At 41.1% G+C, this 6,584-nt stretch overlaps 1 non-coding gene across 1 annotated transcript; it reads right to left on the bottom strand.

The window, feature by feature from the left end:
• Positions 1-2,661: 2,661 nt before the first annotated feature.
• On the bottom strand, positions 2,662-2,768 carry LOC148549132 (small nucleolar RNA R71). Its single transcript, XR_015897932.1, has one exon. It is a non-coding gene; the product is annotated as a small nucleolar RNA R71 (small nucleolar RNA).
• Positions 2,769-6,584: the final 3,816 nt, after the last annotated feature.

Consider the following 6,584-nt stretch of genomic DNA (forward strand, 5'->3'; position numbering starts at 1 on the left):
GATTGCCAATAACGCTCTCGAAGCCATCATTACCCACGTTAAGAGTCACGTTAACTAAGTTAACGTGAACTCTAATGTGGAAGAAAGGAAATGGAGCCAACGTTAGTGACACTTAACATTATCACTAACGTTGGACCAAGCTTAAAAGTGGCCACGTTAGTCACTACGTTAACTTAGTTAACGTGGCCTCTAACGTTAAGAGGAAAGGGGGGAAGCCAACGTTAGTGACATTCAACATTATCACTAACATTGGCCAAGTCACACTAGGCCACGTTAACTCCCACGTTAACCTAGTTAACGTGGAAGCTAACGTGAGGAAGGGAGGTGACGCCAACGTTAGTGACACCCAACATTGTCACTAACGTTGGAAGGAGCCCACACATGCCACCATGAGCCACGTTAACTCCCACGTTAACTTAGTTAACGTGGACTCTAACGTTGGGAAGGGGGAGGCTTCTCAATGTTATTGGAAAAGTTGAGTCCCAATAACGTGCGCGAAGGACAAAGAGGCAACGTTAGTGGCAATGTTTGTGCCACTAACGTTGAGGTTAACGTGGCTCTTACTTGGGTAAGGAACGTTAGTGAAAAAGTTGAATGTCACTAACGTTCTCGAACCCATATTTTCACTGAACGTTAACACCACTAACGTCCTTAGCTAAAGTCTCTGCCCACTTCACAATTTCTCTCTGCAAGTAAAGCCAAGCCCAATGAAGAAGATAACTGCTTCAAACTCAAGATCCAAAGGCCCAGACCCAAGACTTGAAGAACCAACTAGAAGAGTAGAAGAGTAGTATATATAGGAGTAACTTTGAATTATTAAGGGGGTTGGAAAATATAGGGAGCCTCTGGGCATAGAATTACTCTCTGTATTTACTTTCTCTGCACTTCTAGTTTTCATCATGTATTCTCCATCTTTGTTTTCATTTTCCAGAGCTATGAACAACTAAACCCCTTTCATTGGGTTAGGGAGCTCTGTTGTAATTTGATGGATCAATACTAGTTTTCATTATTCTTCTTCTATCTTTTCTCTTGATTTTACTTGAAAGCTTTCGATCTTCATCCAATTGGGTAGTTATCTTGGAAAAGAAGATATTCATACTTGGATCTCTTCTGAACCTTGAAAGAGGAATGAAGAGATCAAGCTAGAAATGCTTTCTCATGCTGGACCAAATTGGGATTGGATGGATATGTGACTATAATCCTCTCAACACTTGATTTGGGAAATGCATGTGGTATAATCAGTGACCATACTTTATCTCTTCTCATGAGCAATTGACCAAGGAATTGGCTATTGATTAAGATTTGAGAGATTGAATTACAAGAAATTGTAATTCAATCACTTAAGATTGCCAAGGAGATCAATGAGTGCATTGATTGAGGAAGAGATGAAAATGAAATTGATCCGGAGAATGCAACATCTCCTAAGCCAATGAACTCCCCATTTCTGATCTTACCCATTCTCTTTAATTTCTGCTATTTACTCTTATGAGCAATTCCCCCATTCCCATTTACAATTCTGTAATTTACTTTCAGTCATTTACTTTCAATTCTTTAATTCTAGCATTTACTTTTTCTACCATTTACTTTCCTGCCATTTTATTTTCTGCAATTCTCACTTCAAATTCTGATTCGCTCAACTAGAACATTCCTTTAATTAAAGTTGCTTGATCAATCAATCCTTGTGGGATTCGACCTCACTCTATTGTGAGTTTTTACTTGACGACAAATTCGGTATACTTGCCGAAGGAAATTTGTTGCGAGACAAGTTTTTCGTGCATCAAGTTTATGGCGCCGTTGCCGGGTATTGATTGTGCATTAACAATGATTAGATTGGAGGATAACTAGATTGAGCATTTTATTTTTGTTTGATTTAATTTTCTATTTGAGTTATTTACTTCCTGTTTTAGTTAAATTCTTCCCTTCCTCCTACTTTTTCTTTGTTATTTACCATTCATCTCACTAACCCACTAACTGTTTGATATATTGCATCACTCACACTAACAGTAATTCTGACAGATATACTTTCTGCACCTATTCTCTTTGCTTGTACTTGTTAGTTGTATGACAGGGAGAAGAAGCGGGGCTTCAACTTCCTTTGATTCTGAACCTGAGAGAACCTTCCTTAGACTAAGGAGGGAGGCAAGAGAAAAACGTGTAGTTGGTGCTGAAGAAGAGGAGGAACACTTTGAGGAATACTTTGAACCAAACATGGAAGAAAACATGGAAAACCATCATGAAGAAGAGGCTCACAACCATGGCGGAAGAGGTCGAGCAAATCATGCTGGGGAGGATAGAAGAGTTTTAGGCTCTTACATCAATCCGAACCCAGGAAACTGTGGAAGTAGCATTCAAAAGCCAACCATCTATGCCAACAATTTTGAACTAAAACCGCAGCTCATCACCCTTGTTCAGAACAGCTGTTCGTTCGGAGGAAGTGTCCAAGAGGACCCCAATCAACATCTAACCACCTTCCTGAGAATATGTGACACAGTGAAGTCTAATGGTGTTTATCCTGACGCTTATAGACTGCTCTTATTTCCATTCTCACTCAAGGATAAGGCAGCCAAGTGGCTGGAGTCTTTCCCAAGGGAGAGCTTGACAACTTGGGAAGATGTGGTGAACAAATTCTTAGTAAGATTTTACCCTCCTCAATGAATCAATAGGCTGAGAGCTGAGGTCTAAACTTTCAGGCAACAAGATGGTGAGACTCTATATGAAGCATGGGAGAGGTTTAAAGACCTAACAAGGAGGTTCCCACCCGATATGTTCAATGAATGGGTGCAGCTGTACATTTTCTATGAAGGGTTCTCTTATGTGTCAAAGAAGGCCATAGACCATTCATCCGGAGGATCTTTGAATAAGAAGAAGACCATTAAGGAGGCCATAGATGTCATTGAAACAGTAGCAGAGAACGACTACTTCTATGCTTCCGAAAGAGGGAACACAAGAGGAGTAATGGAGCTAAACAATGTAGATGCTCTGCTGGCCCAAAACAAGCTCATTACCCAGTAGCTGGCTGACCTCACCAAGAAGATGGAGAGAAACCAAGTAGCAGCAATCTCCACTTCATCAACAACCCAAGAAGGAGTGAATGAAGAAGCAGAGGGTAGTCAGGAGCAAACCAACTACATTGGGAATTCACCTAGGAAAAATCATGATCCATACTCCAAGACCTACAACCCTGGATGGAGGAATCACCCAAACTTTGGGTGGGGAAATCAACAAGACCAAAGCCTTGATCAAAGACGCCCAAATCCAAACAATGTAGCCACCCAACACTTCACATCTAGACCATATCAACACCCCCATAACAACACCTCTCCACATTCATATCAAGGCCAGAATAACCCTCCTCAGCCTGACCTATCATCATTTGAAGAAAGAATCTCAAGGATTGAGAATCTACTTGAAGGCATAAGCAAGGAGATTCAAGACAACAAGGTGTTCAAGGAGGAAGTGCAAACCAGTTTCAAGAACCAGGGAGACACAATCAAGAGGTTGGAATCTCAAGTGGGGTATCTCTCTGAGCAAATTCCCAAATCCACAGATGGATTCCCAAGTGACACAGAGAAGAATCTGAGAGGTAAAACAAAGAAAGTAAGATGGGAAGATTGCAAGATGGTCACTATAAGTGATAAGGAAACTGAGGACAAGCCAAGCAAGCTGTCAGAACAACCTGAAGATACCTCAGTAGAGGAGGGGGAAAAAGATTACCAAGAACCAAAAATTTCAAAACAGGAGCTGCTGAGACTCTATGCACCTTTTCCCCAACTACTCAATGGTGCTGTGGAGAAGAGAATATACTCAAGATTTCTTGACTTGTTTGCATCTTTGCATGTGAACATACCGTTCATCAAGACTATCCAACAAATGCCTGCATACATCAATTATATGAAGGAGCTGCTTCCCAGAAAAAGCTCACTCAAGGGAGGCCAAACTATAGTGATGAACAAGGAGTGCAGTGCCCTCATTCAACCGCAGTTGCCTACGAAAAGAAAAGATCTAGGGAGTTTTCATATCCCCTGTGCCATAGGGGAAACAATGTTTGATAGAGCACTCTGCGATTTGGGAGCAAGCATCAATTTAATGCCCTTGTCCCTGGTGAAGAGGCTGTAGATCAATGAGATATTGCCCACAGATGTAGTCATCAGGCTGGCTGACAAAACTCAAAAACAAGCAATAGGGGTGGTGGAAAATGTATTGTTAAAGGTGAAAAAATACTTTCTTCCCACAGACTTTGTCATCTTGGACATGGAAGAGAGTCACACTCACCCAATCATATTGGGAAGACCATTCCTAGCTACAGCCAGAGCACTCATAGATGTGGAGCGAGGGGAGCTAATATTGAGGATCCATGATGAACGACTCAGTTTTCATTATTCTTCTTCTATCTTTTCTCTTGATTTTACTTGAAAGCTTTCGATCTTCATCCAATTGGGTAGTTATCTTGGAAAAGAAGCTATTCATACTTGGATCTCTTCTGAACCTTGAAAGAGGAATGAAGAGATCAAGCTAGAAATGCTTTCTCATGCTGGACCAAATTGGGTTTGGATGGATATGTGACTATAATCCTCTCAACACTTGATTTGGGAAATGCATGTGGTATAATTAGTGACCATACTTCATCTCTTCTCATGAGCAATTGACCAAGGAATTGGCTATTGATCAAGATTTGAGAGATTGAATTACAAGAAATTGTAATTCAATCACTTAAGATTGCCAAGGAGATCAATGAGTGCATTGATTGAGGAAGAGATGAAAATGAAATTGATCCAGAGAATGCAACATCTCCTAAGCCCAATGAACTCCCCATTTCTGATCTTACCCATTCTCTTTAATTTCTGTTATTTACTCTTATGAGCAATTCCCCCATTCCCATTTACAATTGTGCAATTTACTTTCAGTCATTTACTTTCAGTTCTTTAATTCTAGTATTTACTTTTTCTGCCATTTACTTTCCCGCCATTTTATTTTCTGCAATTCTCACTTCAAATTCTGATTCGCTCAACTAGAACATTCCTCTAATTAAAGTTGCTTGATCAATCAATCCTTGTGGGATTCGACCTCACTCTATTGTGAGTTTTTACTTGACGACAAATTCAGTACACTTGCCGAAGGAAATTTGTTGCGAGACAAGTTTTTCGTGCATCAGACGGGCTTCAAACTCGCGAGTGCTGGGCGTAGTAACAGACACAAAAGGATAGTAAATCCTATTCCAGTATGATCGAGAACCTCTAGATGATTAGCCGTGCTGTGACAGAGCATTTGGACCATTTTCACTGAGGAGATGGGAAGTAGCCATTGACAACGGTGACACCTTACATAGAGCTTGCCATGGAAGGAACTTTGCACTTTTGCATGCATGAGGGAAGAGGAATACAAGAGAAAAGCTGAAATTCAGAAGACAAAGCATCTCCAAAACCCCAACATATTCTCCATTACTGCATAATAAGTATTTATTTCATACTCTCTTATTTTTCGTAATTCAATTTGATAAGTGAATTATTTTCCTGACTAAGAGTTACAAGATAACCATAGATTGCTTCAAGCCAACAATCTCCGTGGGATTCGACCCTTACTCACGTAAGGTATTACTTGGACGACCCAGTGCACTTGCTGGTTAGTTGTGCAGAATTACATAGTGTGAAGTAATTTTTGTGCACCAATCACCTTGATATCACTTGTTTGGTGTGAACAGGAACCATATGGCGTGTCGTGGACGTGGTCCCGGGCGAGGAAGAGTTAGACCAGGAAATGTGAACCCTGAAATGATAGGAAACAACCTTGTGAACTTCATGGCCACCTTGGAAAACATGGCTGCGGGTGCAAGCGACAGCCGAAGCGTTAGAAAATTAAGCGAACCATGGAAATGGCGATAATGGTAGAAATGAGTCGATGATGCTCGCCACTTTCCTGAAGATACATCCACTGACATTCGGAGGAACCACGAACCCTACTGAGGCTAACAATTGGTTTCAAGCGATCGAATGGGCTTTGCACACACAGCAAGTCCCTGAAGATCAACGTGTTAAATTTGTAACTTATCAATTGGCAGGTGAATCCTAGTATTAATGGCAAAGAACACGACGCCTTCTGCAGCAGGGTGATGCTACTATACCCAGGAATGCATTCCGAACTGAGTTTTACAAGAAATACTTCCCCGATTCGGTCAAAATGGCTAAGAAACTTGAACTGCTGCAACTGAAGCAGGGTCAGATGACGGTCGCTGAGTACACGAACATGTTTGAGGAACTGTGCCGATTCTCCAGAATTTGTCAAGGAGCTTCAGGAAACTTTGAAGAATGGAAGTGTATCAAATATGAAGGAGGACTCCAGAGTGATATATTGAGTTCTATGGGCCCGATGGAAATTAGAATTTTCTCAGACCTGGTGGTGCACAAAACTGGCTCCACAGAATTTGCACAGATTAACCGGCAAGTATACCGGGTCGTCCAAGTAATAGCTCAGGTGAGTGAGGGTCAATCCTATGGAGATTGTTGGTTTGAGCAAGCAGTGGTTACCTTGCAGATCTTAGTTAGGCGGATAGAAATTATAGTTTGTCACGGAAAATACATAAAATAAAA

The sequence above is a fragment of the Arachis ipaensis genome, chromosome B8, assembly GCF_059453495.1.
Source record: "Arachis ipaensis isolate K30076 ecotype BB chromosome B8, ASM5945349v1, whole genome shotgun sequence".
Lineage (NCBI taxonomy): Eukaryota > Viridiplantae > Streptophyta > Magnoliopsida > Fabales > Fabaceae > Arachis > Arachis ipaensis.